A 15,349-nucleotide genomic window follows, 5' to 3' on the forward strand; every position below is an offset into this window, starting at 1 on the left:
CATGTTAAGGAAAGTGGTTAAATCAAATACTTGTTTTCCGTTCCTTATAAAAACAAAAAATAAAACGTTTTATACTAAGAAACTTGGTCTAACTAATAATATAACATTATACAATGAAATATTATACTATACAATAATATTAGTTATAATTCATATTATACATTATATTCTTGTTCGTATTGTTCATTTGAAACTATTTTGACATTTTATTTTTATAGAAAATATATGAACAAATAAATGGTTGCTAGTTGGACATGTGCATATGAAGTCTACAATTTTTTAATTGAAGTAGAACAAAACACAATTCTCGTGAATCATAATGTATCAACTGTTTCATAAGTTATAACGTAACCCTAACTTTGTGGTTTATGATCAACTATATGACTGGTGAAAGCTTTACTACAAAGTTTATTACACCATTCATATTTTTATTCAACATTTCATTGCATTGTTTTTTTTTATTGGTGAAAAATAAATTGATAAACTTTGATAATAGGTTGATAAAATTAAACTCGTATAAACCATTTTTGTGTATATTGCGTAACACAATCAATAAAGTTATACTGATATATTACTATATTAGTATATAAAATTTGTATTAATCTATATTTCTATAATAATTCATAAGTTTGTACACTTGTACCTAATAATATAACTTATAAGCGTCTATATATATATAATAGTTAATTTCACTTACGTTTTGGCTGTCACAGGAACTCCATAATTTCTGTAAAAAAAAAAAGGGGGAAAATATTAAACTTTGATATTAATGGCTAAAGGAAAAAGTTAAAATGTTATTAGAATTGAATTGGTGATAATATTGGCATTTTGTATGGCAAACAACTATAAATCATAAAATTAAATTTCAGTTACACGATTCAAGATTATTTTTAGGTACTCTGTTAACTCAATAGTATCCATCTCATTATATTTTCCTTAAAATTAGACGAATAATGAATTATTAATTATATTATACTCAATCAACATCAAATTATGATAATATTATTTAAACAGAAATTTCTCTTATAAAACATTTATTTATTACTTCACTATCAAGAAATACTTAAGATATTGTTCATGAAACTTATTTAACAGAGAGATTACCATTGATTCGTTGTAGTAAAATATCATAAGCACATTCTTTTTTTTGATTAGAGAAAAAAGTATTTATTTTTTTATTTTTACTTTTCTTAAATGTTAACTTATTAAAAAAGTATAGTTTAATGTCTTTAAAATATCTAAGTAACCATTATTATTCATAGTGCATAATATGTTATTTTTTTTTTTTTTTTTGAAGTATTCAATTATTTAAATTCCTATAAAACATGGATAATATGTTACATATTGATTTATTATTAAACTAACTATAGAACATTCCATTTTTTCGTCTAAGTATATTATCTAATTATTATAATATTAATAAATACTAGTTATTGTAATTTTATCGTAATACATTTTAATGATGAATCAAAAACTAAATTATATACTTTAAAAAATAAAAATAAATACATAAAAAAAAGTTGTTAAATGATGGAAATTCATAAATAATAATGATAATATAGTGTTCAAATAATCAGTGAATGAAAATGAGAAAAAAAAATGTTTGTTCCGAAGCTAAAATAATAAATCACTTTTTAGTTCGAAAGCGTTAAAACTTTAGGGTCTCTGGGGTCTCTGAAACCAGTGGTTTAACCCCTCAATGCAAATCTCGTGTATACATTTCTGGAACGTTTGATTAAATACCATTCAAAGACCGGCTTTTTCCTTTGCGTTTGTATCTGTAGCTTAAATTAGAGTCAAGACAAGCAATTTGAAACAATTAATAGAGACACAAAATTATTTTAAACGTTTATGATTTTATTGTAAACGTATGAATATGTAAACACTAAAAATCTAATAAAAACCATTATTCCAAATAAATACGATTACATCTGTAAAATCTATCTGTTAAGTATTTGATAGTAAAAACAAAAATAATAAAAATTATATTAGGTAGTTAACTATTGTCATTTTATAAGAAGTTTTTACTATCATGATAGAAATTAAACAATGTTGTTTTATAAATTCTATTTTTAAAATCCTAATGATGTAATTCATAAAATGTATTCAAATAAATAAAATTAATAAATAAAAATAATCTTCATATTTAATTTAATGTAAATACCATATTATTTTTTAAAAAAATCATGGTGCTCATTATTAAAAAAATGTATTTATATATGATATTTCTAAAATAAAAAACTTTAAATTTATTTCAATATATTATGAAACTCAATAAATGATTATTTGTACAGCTAGTGAACTTAAATTCTTAAAAAATAAAAACCAAATAAAAAGTTAAACAAAACAGTTATAACAAAAATTAATTTAGAACTGTGTTAAAAAAACTTGTTTAATCGTAAATGAATCAAACTTTTTTATTTTTTTTTATCGTTACAAACAATTTGAAAATATTGCTCAACTTAACTGAGTGGGTTGACGTAAAGAAAATGGTTGTTTTTTTTCTTTTCGGTTGCCTATTAATTTAACAGAACCCAGAAAACTTATAATTTATTCCCTTCTAGGACTCAAAATTGGATGTAAAATTGAACCAGCAACCAATTTTATATGCATACATAAACATCTACAAATCTACCTAGAAACATACTATCCTGTTTCCAATTTACCTTTGAGTTGACAAGAGAGGAAATGCTATAGTATATTAGAGTATCGTTATTTCTCCCAAGTGCGCATAATACGTTGTAGGGTGTCATAAATTTAATAATCATATGTAATAATCGACCGTGGGTTTCTCCCCAATTACATCGGTCTCTCATCAAAAATTATAACCAACTCAAAACCCATCGACAACACCCCGACCTATTTACCAACAAAATATTATTATATTTAAGCCTGTTTATACGAATACCATTAAATTAAATTCTAAAGTCATTGACAAATAACATCCACATACTACTATAATAATATAGCCTTAAAGCTTTTTTTTTTATTAAATACAATTACACAGTAACATATTCAAAAAGTTTTATTATAATAAAACCATATAACTGATGGTGAGTTAGTACTTATTTTTTTATTTTTTTTTTTTTTTTTACAATAGGTATTTGGAGAAGTTTTTGACTTTTTATTATTAATTCACAGTTTACTGTTGATTTATCAATATATATTATGTTCCACAGCAGTCAATATTTTTTGAATTTTTTTGAATTCTATAATATTGAAATGTAGACATTTTCATTACAAATATTTAAACCATCCAATACAGTTTTAAAGAATTGAATGTTATTCTAACCTATCTCATATTACGTTATTTACGATTATTTTCAAACGTACGGTAGAAACTTTCCCACTTATAAAATCGTAATTGAGTTTAAATCCATTTTATATACTAATATAAAATATGGATTTATTTTTACACATCGAGACAGTTCCTAACAAGTATTCAGAAATCATATTTGTAACTCAATTTTTGCAGTGATCGTAATATAGTTCATTTTCACGTATTAAAATAAAATCAATAAATGATTAACATAATATTATACAAAAACTCAGTCTCGCTTGTTTTTAAGTAAATTTAAATGACAGAAACTTGACTATTATTGTTTGAATTAGGTAATCTGTTATAAAGTCTACAAAGTTAAATTATTAACTAACAATAAACACATTATGTATTATTTTTGAAAACACATATATAATAAGGAAAAATCTTATGAAAAAAAAAAAAAAAGGATATATACTTTATTTTATTTTTTAAATAGGTAGCTTCCTGCTAATAATTTTTTCATTTTGAAACTAAAAGTTTGTTACTTCCATTAATTATAATAATTATTATTATATTATAATTTTTATCTATCACATTTATATTTATGCTATTCTTAATTAAAAATATTATTTTCCTACACAATGAATTCTACTTATTTAGTAATAAATAAATTAGTGACGATATTCATTTTTATTTTTTTATGTATCGTATTTAAACATTTTTATGACCATCTAACACACAAACATGTCAGTATATCAAAAAATTGCAATTTTAAGATTGATATGGGCTTATAATAAATAATAGTATACAATATTTATAACTATTATAATCAAATAAAATAATTATTTAACGATAAACTGTTTAATAGTTATTGATGATAATATATGGATTATAAAAGTAGTGGCTTAGCTGAAGGGGAGTTTAGGTGTTGTAACACCCCCCCCCCCATTAATTTTTATTTAATTATTTTAATATTTTTAATTATTCAGTAAATAAGCGATAAAAACAAGAAGACTGTGGTTAATGTAATGCAGTTTAAATACTTTTACATTATAACCAAAATAATTCTAATTAAAATAAATATTTTGAATGGCCTTTTCTTTTTGTAGTCTATGTTTTGGTTCTCTAAAATTATGAGTTTTCCATCACTGGTATATAACTAAGCCTTAACCCCCTCCCATTCAAAAATTCTGGCAACGCTACTGTATTGAAGTAAAATACATATTATTATTATATATACATACTCACAAAATATTATTCTTTAGACATTTTTGAATTATAAATATATTTCTGTTTATTTTGTCATAACAAACATATTAATATCACTGTTGTAATTGAGGTGTACATGAACTGGTATATTATTATAAGAAAGATAATTTGAGATACATTCATGTGAATTTCTTTATAAATTAGCAATTTTTGTAGGGTACGTTTCGTTTTTATTCTTCATATACAATGAATCACTAAAAGTTAAATTAACAGAAAAAAAAAGGATAAAACCTAGAATATTATTCAAAACTAAAAAAAAAAAACATGCTTCAAATATTTGTTTCTTAATTTAATATAGAATATACTACATACAACAGTGCATGTGTACTGTATTGTTTCATTATAAATCAGAGAAAGGATAATTTTTTAAAAATGTTTTTTGAGTACTTATTTCAGAACGATTGAAACAATTTTAAATCAAAATAGGTACATTTATTAAATGTTGCGCAAAGTTTTAAAATCCGTTAAAAAAACAATTAAAACAAAGTACGAGAATATAACACAGTTTATAGGTAGATATTTTTTCACATATATTTAAAACTGTAAAATTATATCATTTTTATTTTTTACATTTATAAGCAATATTCAATTTTTACATTTAAAAATTAAATTTTATTTAAATTAAATGTTATTATAAAAGTATATATAATATATTACTGAGATTTTTTATTTAGTACAATGGTTAATCATTTTAACTTTACAAATACAGTTTTAGTATATAAAAAAAAAAAAAATTGAAAAATGTAGATTAATAGTATTATATTTTATAAACTACAGTTACGTGATTTTATTAATTCGTACAAATATTGATGTTAGAAATACATTTAAAATAAACCTTTATAAAAATTATAAGCTTTATTGTATATTTTAGTTTTAAAATAATTGTAATTTCTTTTTCTTTAAAGAAATAATTAGGATAAACATTTAAAATTAAAATCATTCAAGTATATTTATGTATATTAAAAATAGTATAATATTCAATATACAAAACAAACATGGAAGTATAAACAAATAGGATGGTAAATATCAGTATAATATTATTTATATTGTTTTATTAGTTTTAAATTATGTATATGTATAAACTTGTGTGTTTATTTTGTTGTTAAAATTAGACAACTTCCAGAGTGGCCACCTTTTGAGACCAAGGTAAACAAATTTCAATTTTGATGAAATATGGAAAGGTTATATTATACTTATAACAAATTTCGACAGACGATAGAAAAATGGGTAAATGTTAGATTATGTGTTTGCTGCAATGTACGTGTGTGTATTTAGGTCTTCAAGTAAACAAAACAGTTAGTCGGTGTGAAATTCGTTATATGGGTAATGGGTAAACCAAAATAGAAAATATTGGAGACTACGGAAAAACTTTGATCACGATGATTGATGGTTGAAATGAATACACAAGAGTGAGTGGAGTCTGTGTATATGTAGAAAGAGTGGACAAAGAGGATACGTGTACAGTGTTGACATTAGCGTGGCAAAGAGTTTTTGGGTGAATGGGTTGACGAGGTCGAGCAACCGAGGGTAATAATAAATGTTGTTTCTCCACAAACCTTGACAAAAGTCTACACGATGGCAGCCATTATATCTTTTTACAATGATACAATGACAGGAATATATGAAAGGAAAATTGGCACTTGATTCCCGTCAACAATTTGCACCATACCGATATATAGTAAGTAGCAATATTTCCACTTGAGCTATTCTGGACGAACATTTATAGTAAATATTGACTATTTAAATTAATTTTTCGAATACTTAAAAACTTTTTTCCTGCGTTAGTATATTATTATATTAGCAAGTCTGTTAACTCATGGTTAAAAATATTATAGGGAAAATTTACGATCATCTTAAAAAAAAAAAAATTTTTAAAATAACCATAATCAATTTATACGAGTTTAGCACTCACCTTTAATCAAAAACGTTAAATCTCTCCAAAAGTACGTTTTCTGTTTAACATTATTAAATATAGTATCTATGAATAGCTTGTGAAGTGCTTTATTAATTTATATACATAACTATGTAGGTATAAAGTATATTTATATAAAAAATTATATTTAATTTACATTATTGTATTATATCAATATCAATGCAATAATATTTTAGTCAAATTTATGTTTTCGGCATTAGGTTTGGTTTTTCAGTAAACCATAAAAGCTTATGCGAAAGAGTAATATTCTAAAAAAGTAGGTGTCCATTACATAAACAAAAAAATAATAAGTTATTCCAAAGCAGCAGGTATGTTAGAAAAAATATTTTGAACGCATCATAAAAAGGGTGTCTTCATACATAATTTAATGCAATAAATGTACAGGCTCAAATCCAAAACGTTTCTTGGGATACTGTGTATATTTTATGTTTATGTCAGTTCACGTACGAAAAATACGACGTAATAAACGTACCCACTACGTTTCAACTTTAATATTATGTATTTTTAGAGGAGCTAAAATGAAAATAAATCTTTTTAAAGATTAGATTGATTTGTATTTTTACGAAATATCGATTAATTATCAAACATTAAAAATTATTGCAGGTGTACGTAATAATTTAACAACGTTAAAATATTTAATACTAAAAATAATAATTGTAACAAAATATTATATAAGGTAAACTAAATTTGATATTTTATTGACAAAATTGAATCAAATACGTACAAACATTACTTAAATTTAAGTAAAATTATGCTTATTTCGTGGTATTAGAATGTATTTTTAAAAAAACATTATTTATGTTTGTCACTTGAAATGCATTGTTGTATAAATCATATCATTTAAAATATCACTACACAGAATAGAGTATTGTTGTTTATTTTAAATAAAATGTATCACCACGCTCCAAAATGTTGGTATACATTGATCAAACAGATTTATTTTCCATAGAAATATTCAATATATATAACATATAGTATTTGTAAATACTAAAGTAAATATTGCTGAAACAATAATACTCAACATAGGTACCTACTCGATAAACAAAACTCAGCACATTATTATTATTATAGTTTATTTAATAAATATTTAATTGACACTCAATTCTGTTTTTAAAATATCAACAAAAATACAATCAATTATAGTAAATAAAAACACAATCATATACTGGCAAACGAAAACATACTTACATACTTATATTTTAAATATTATGTAAATTTGTTTATTAAATGAACATATTTTTTAGTTATAACTTAATAATAAATATTACTGTAACGAAGCTCGTTTAAAAACTTTTTTTTAACTAAAAATAAGTTATTATTTATTTAAATAAAATATTTCTCGATAATTATTATGATCTTTGAAACCTAAAATACTGCTAACGAAAAAATTAAATTTTAAATAAATCTTTTTAAAAACAAATTAATAATTATTTTCTAAAAAATATTATTCCCCGTGTAATTATTTGTATCAATACATTGTAAAAATAACTATAACATTTTAATATAGTTAAGCTACAATGTCTTGTTGGAAATTGTAGTGCTTTAAAAATAACCTACAGACGTTTCGTCACGTGTCTAATGTGTCCATAATATTTTATTGGTTTCAGGTTTGTAATAATAAAGATATATTTTTATGGTTTGCTCTGGTACTAAAGTCAACCGATTCATCCCCTCGGTTGCAGGTTCTCAGATGAATGATCTCCTAAAATAAAATAAATATTGCACAACACCATCATGATATGCAGACCTTAAGCCATGACTAATCGAATCTTTAAATATAAAAATATACGTTTAGGTTATACACTATATTAATTTACATTTTTAAATACCTATGTTTGCACAAAATATAAATATTTTTATAACATCATCCGACCTTATATTTAACCAAGATTCTCTTTCAGATATTTTCATGCGTGTTATGATGTGTGATACATATTTTATGTGTATTGACCTTATTACGGTTCAATAAATTTAATAACATCATAATACGATTGATTAAATTAATTAATAAAACGACATTATATTACTAGTATATTTGTTGTACCTATACGTCATCATATTCTTTATATATATTTCGCAATAATTGGCTATATTGAGCGTCACTGTTATTAATCAAGTAATGTAAATGTCTAAGCGAAAAAAGTCATTGCATTTTTTTTTTCTACGATAAGGTGGATATATATATATATATATATATATATATATGAAAAGACGACTACAGTATATGTGTATATACTTATATTATAACATTATGTTATTTAGAGAGAAAAAAAACTTATGCAAATCTCGTTATTGGTGCGCCAAGAACGTTTCACTGCGCGATAAATACAGATTGTCGCTCTCGTCAGTGTTTTCTCCGGGGAACGCTGCAAAGACATGAATACATATATACACAGTACAGAGTGAGATAGAAAGAGAGGAGAACTGTTACTGTGTCGTCTTTGGCATCAAATGAAATACTGCAGCATACAATTTAAATTTTCACATGAATTATCGAGAACCAGACGAAGTGATTAATGGTTATTGTACTTATAGTAATACACAACGATGTTTATTCCAAAGTACAATATTATAATCATTGTTGGAAAACCAGAGAAATTGTTTTATATAAGCTGTAGTTGTTGTATAAACTGTGGTTATCAACAGCATTTACCGTTATTATAATATATATTGAAGTGACGCCGGTGTGTATTATTGAAAAAGCGCATTGCGATATTAACTGCAAGTATCATTTGACCAGTACGTATATAATAATATAATGTGTACAATAATCAAAATTTTCAATCATACACGGTTTCTGTACGTAGATCGGTGGTATTGTGGTAAAGAGAACTTCGTACCCATATGTGTTTTATTCGTTTTAGTAACGCGTAACAAACAGAAAAATGTATGTTCAAAATAATTAATAGTATTATATTATTTTTAATATTAAAATGCATATTGACACATTATTAAATACTTATTTTAGAAAGGGGAAGATATAACGTTAAAACGAGTTATAAGCATTTTAAAATTTGCGAAAAAGTTACAATTTTAAATTGTTTATAACTTGCTTCAAATTAAAATGTGTGAAAACTAATTAATCATAAGGGACTTACCTATAAATAGGGATTACTATTATTACCTTTATATTGAATAATAAAATACTAAAATTTACAGAATAAAATATGGATTCTTCTGAACGTACAATTTTAAATTATATATGTCTGTAGTTAAAACTTACTGGGTGAGTGGAAGTATATCATATATATTTAATAAATAATATTTCTCGATAGAAAAACGTAATTCGATCAATGATTAATGCCCTATAATATAAAATTGTTTCTTAAAAAAAAAAAAAAAAAAATGCTTATAAAGCAAAATAATATAAAGAACGAAATATTATTATAACTTAAAGATATTTTATAGAAATTGTTTTGCATAATTTGTATCAATTTATATTTTTAATAACAAAAAATGTCCAACAATTACTTTTTCTTGACCCATATTTTGAACTTAATTAAGGACTATATAATAACAATTATCATAATGATACAAAAAAAATATTTACTTTGATTTTTAATAGATGAGTATATTAATGAGTATTGTCATAATATATAGTATATATTTTCGATTTGTTTAATATGTTTAAATACTTAAAAAGTATTAAGGGAAAAAATTATTCTTATCATATTTACTTTATGTAAATATAGTATATTATTATACTATATTACTTGTTCGACAAAATATAATTCACTTTAAATCGTTTTCCGAGACAGCTTTAGATACGATAGACCCAGAAATGGCACGAGACAAAATACTCAGAAAGATGTGTGAAAGCCAAGTATAAAGAACTTTTTTAACACATTTATATACATACATGAGAAAAACTATATTTATGAAAAAAAAAAGTGTAAACATATATTATAATATTAGTTATGATATCTATTAAATTTGTTGATGAAATATTGTATAATTTAACGTAAAATTGCATGAGCCTTTTATTATTCGATTATTAGCTGTTACATACAGTTGCTATACAATCAAACTCCGTTTTATTATAGTACATTGATAACATTTTAGTTTTGATATAACCACATAATATACATTATTAACACACTAAACACCCTTTTGATAAGTTTTATAAATGTTTCAAGCATTATTTATGTTATTGGTTATAGATATTAAATTTTTTTTTAATTGTATTATAGGTATTAAATGATTTTAAACGTTTAAATAAACATTTTCATTTTTATCTTTGAATCATACCACTGCATAATACAGATGTTATCGGGAATTAGCAGTTTTTCATTAATTTAAGTGAGAAATTACACAAGTTAGTAAAATGGATTTAAAGTCAACAATAACACAACATGTTTTAACAAAATTGACTACTCTATGCATTGAAAACTCAATTGCTCAAAATTTGGACTTTTCTAACGATGTCAGTACATTATTATTAATTTCAATTAATAAATATGATAAACGAAATGTATATCTTATCACAGATTACATAAAGTTAAAAATTGCTTTTTACCATTATAATTACTTTTTATTGATTTATATTTACTAATAAACTAAATTCGCAGTGGTTATTGAATGTCGGAACTATATAAAATAAATACAAATATATTTATTTATATGCATTTTCTTCGAGCCAATTGTAATACTCAGACCGAATATTTTTCAGCACAAGATCTCGTGGAGGTTGTACTGTCCATTTACTTAATAGGTCTATGATGTAGACGGTATACGTTCTGATCGATACCACAAGACGTTAACTTGCAGGTGGCGTGCGATAAACGATTTGCAAGCATCGTTTTGACCAGAAACCCGTGACGCTTCCACCGCTGTAGCATTCACATAAGATACTATAGACACGTTGTTTACGTAAGAGATTTACATAGGCGTTTGCTCAGAATCTCGGCTTTGTAACCTATCATTGATGTTATGGGATGATATTTTCATTTTTAAATTTGTCTGTGCGAGGCCAAATCTTGTAATTCGTCATAAATCTATTCAGAAGTTTGGTGGTGAAAGCCCAATATTGAAACACAAATGTTTTTAAATCAAAAGTTGATGAAAGATTAGAGTTCAGATATTTTCGGCGTAAAATTTAGCCATAAAAGGTGCAAATATCTTATGACATGATAATATTAAGAAGAACAGTTAAAATTGTATTAAATTAAGTATGTGTTATTTACAAAGAACGATCGGTTACTTTATGCAAATTATGGAATAGTGTATTACAGAAATATTACAGCTATACGTTTTAAATGTTTCGAAATTGTACGACTTTTTTACGAATATACTATTATTATAGTAGGTAACCATTTTTCGCAATCAACATTTCTGATACAGTGATACACTATCTTAGGTACTCAGTATAACACTCGAGAATAAAATAACTGAAAAATAATTAATTACTGGAAAATTAACACAATAAGTTTTTCAATATTTATATTTTAAATTGTTTACACTATATTCTACTAACTGCCTTAATTATAACTTTTAAATATAAAACCAAAAATCAATATTTTTTTACTAAAAATTTTTTAAAGGAGTAAAAAACAAATTTTGCTATTCTTTTTTTTTTTGTTAACCTAAATGTTCGTTTGTGAGCTTATACCTTATATACCTACTGTGATGTAGTGTTAATTTTACAAGGTGAAGGGAATGCAAATTGTGAAGACACGACGATATTATGATATTATAATCTGTGTTTTTTATAATCAAAACGATATTCTATTGACATAATAATATTATAGAGTAGGTAACGTAATTTCATAATATTATATATGTCATGACTAAATAATAGAATTTGATTTGACGCTTGGTGTTAAAATACGCGTATTCTTGTTGAGACCGTAGGTGCCTAAACACGGTTCACTGCAGTCGATTCATTGATCTTATGCATACGAATGAATCGTTTAAAATTTAAATTATGTATTCGTATTGATGAACCACATATAATATACTGCAATATACCTTGCAAAAACAAATTAAAATTTAAGATTATGTCTTCGAAAAGTGTATTCATTCTCAATAAAATTGTTCAAGCCATTTGTATTTTAAATTGTGTCTATAATATTATCTAGAGTTCTAAAACGGCATATTATTATATGTAAATTATATGAGTATTATTATTTATTATACTAAATTAAATTAAATTGTACTCAAGAAAGTACCTACATTTAATAATTATGGTTTGGATTATGCGTGAATATATAGCCATATTATTTTATAGTTAGTAACCTTAAATAATAATATACTTAAAAATATATCACGTATTTAACAATATTTATAATTAGTTTTATACAATTTATAGAACATTCATAATCAAATCCTTATGTATGTATATTGTATATATAAAAAAAAATCCCATCAAGATTTTAAATAATTATTTTAATGCGATTAATTAGAAATTAGAATTTGAAATTCTTTAACATATAATTGATAACTGCATTGTTTTTTTTTTTTTTATATCATAGCAATAGTTAGTTTTTTTTTTCTAGTCAATTATTATTTATTTACTATATAAATATATACATCATTCTAGTATTTAATAACATACCTAGTTTTATCAGTCTAAATACTACTTTAAGTTTATTAGCATAGTTTTTATTTGTATTTTTTATTTTTATAAAACAATACAATTTTAAAAATTTTGTCTCTAGTACTAAAGCTTTTTCGTCAATAAAAATGTTTTTAGAAGAGTTTGTATGCATGTAATCAAACTTGTACATACTTTTTAATAACAATTTACTTATATTTTATTAACATACTAATATTATGACAGTTTTCATTAATTTTTTATTGTGACTCAAGTAATAGTTTTTAATTTTAATTAACTGTTATAGAAATTTTTTCAAGTTTTATTGTTGAGTATTTTAATTTAAAAAAGTTGTGATTTTGACGTTTCAGTGAGAAAAAAACCACGTACATTTAAATGAGTCAAATTATTGTTTATTCAAACACATCGGTACATAAGTAGCAGTTAACATTAATACCTTTTTTTATTCGCATATAATTTAATTGAAAACTTACAATTTTTATAGAAAATATTTATAATTGTATAAAAAAAAAAACAGCTATAACTAGATTTTTTTGGATATATTATAATTACCTTTCACGTATAATTTACATATCATTCATATATACACTATTTTCTCCATTTATATTACCACATCAATAGTTGGCCGAGTTTTATGGTAAAAGCATATTTTTAAAATTAATTCCCATTGAACTCGTTTTGAATAAGTAATACAAATTTAAAGAATTAATTCTATGACGTGAATTCTCTGATTTGTGTATTTATTACTTCAATATATTATGTGCATTTTTAAATAAAATTATAAGTCTTCTAGTTTTTTAAACATACATTATTATGTATGTTTTTAAAGAAACTATTAATAGTTATTATTAACAAATAAAATACGTTCTTTAGAAAATGATTTAAAGTTACATAATTAACTTACATTTTAGAAGTAAAAAATAATCAGTATACTGTATACATATATACCATTAAACCAATTAAAAAAATAAAATACTTATACTGATTAGGTATTACCAGAAACATTGAGTAAGTAATAAATTATTCTATATATGGATACTCTAATATTGTTGTTAGGTATATTATCTGGTTCAGCTAACTTTTGTAATTATATTTAATATTTACTATATCTAAAGCTAACATCATTTATTTTATATACATGAAATTTCAAAACTCTAAATAGTATTTAAGAATATATAAATTGCATATTAAGTAGAAACGAATTATAAATAACACAAGCTATTTGTAACTGATTTATAATAAATGTTGACCTTGTACTATTTACGAAAAACAAACTTTATTATATGGATATGCAGAATGGGAGTAACAAATAATATATATAATATTTACACTATGTATCACCAATTAATTAATAGAATTGTTAATTTTATTTCCATAGTCAATTGTGTATTAGTAAAATAAACCGATACTTAAAAAAAAAAAAATAATAATAATAATAATAAACTAAAAACATTAATTTAAATGTTTCAGTATTGGAGATCATTTGGAATTATTTTTTTTAAGATAAATAAATATATATTAAAATTATATGTGTGTGTGTGTGTACGTTTAAACTATGTTTTATTTTAATAACTAACATAATATTAAGCTTAAGGTTTATAGAACGTTTTTATGATTATATCCAGGCTAATATAGGGTACATTATACAAAAACCAGGTAATACTAGAAAATGTTTTAATGGCCATACAGGATAAGTGTATCAAAGCCAACAAAACTGACATATCTACCCTAATAAATTATGTACTAATAATATATATATATTATTTGAGACAAGTAGACAAGCAATATATAACAAACGATTTTGTATTTACCAATTTAATTTATAAATTAACAAAATTGATGTATATGACAGTTTAATTTAGACACCATTAAAGTTATATTATTTTGACTAAACAATATTAATTTAATAATAAAAATTAAAATCAGAAACGAAAAATTGTAAGTCTAAAAACTGAGCCTATTTAGAAATTACAAAACACTTTATTTAATTTAATTATCATAATTCATTATCAAAGCAGAATATTTTAATAATTATTAAATATAATAATTTTAATATTGTCAGATTCTAGATAGCGTTTTAAATATAATTAACATAAAACTACAAACTAAATGTTAAATATTGTAAAATAAAAGATTTAAAAAGGATAGTATTTTCTTCTTCTTATTATTATTATTTTTTTTTTTTTTTAATCAACTTGATTTAATACTTGTGTAAAATAAATTGAATGCTCATTAGTATAATATAATTCTTAAATACTTAATATTAAATTCATAGGTTTGTGAATATTTTTATTCAAAATTAGTTTTATTTTGATTTATAGTTATTTATCAA

At 23.1% G+C, this 15,349-nt stretch overlaps 1 protein-coding gene across 1 annotated transcript in view; it reads right to left on the reverse strand.

Annotated features, from left to right (window-relative positions):
* The window catches only part of LOC112594713, a 301,926-nt gene that overhangs the window by 148,201 nt on the left and 138,376 nt on the right, over positions 1-15,349 (reverse strand). The window contains exon 5 of the mRNA XM_025339666.1: positions 698-727. The gene's annotated coding sequence lies outside the window, so the exon portion shown is untranslated. The remainder of the gene's footprint in view (positions 1-697; positions 728-15,349) is intronic.

The sequence above is a fragment of the Melanaphis sacchari genome, unplaced genomic scaffold (assembly GCF_002803265.2).
Source record: "Melanaphis sacchari strain LSU unplaced genomic scaffold, SCAv2.0 Contig23_pilon_pilon, whole genome shotgun sequence".
Lineage (NCBI taxonomy): Eukaryota > Metazoa > Arthropoda > Insecta > Hemiptera > Aphididae > Melanaphis > Melanaphis sacchari.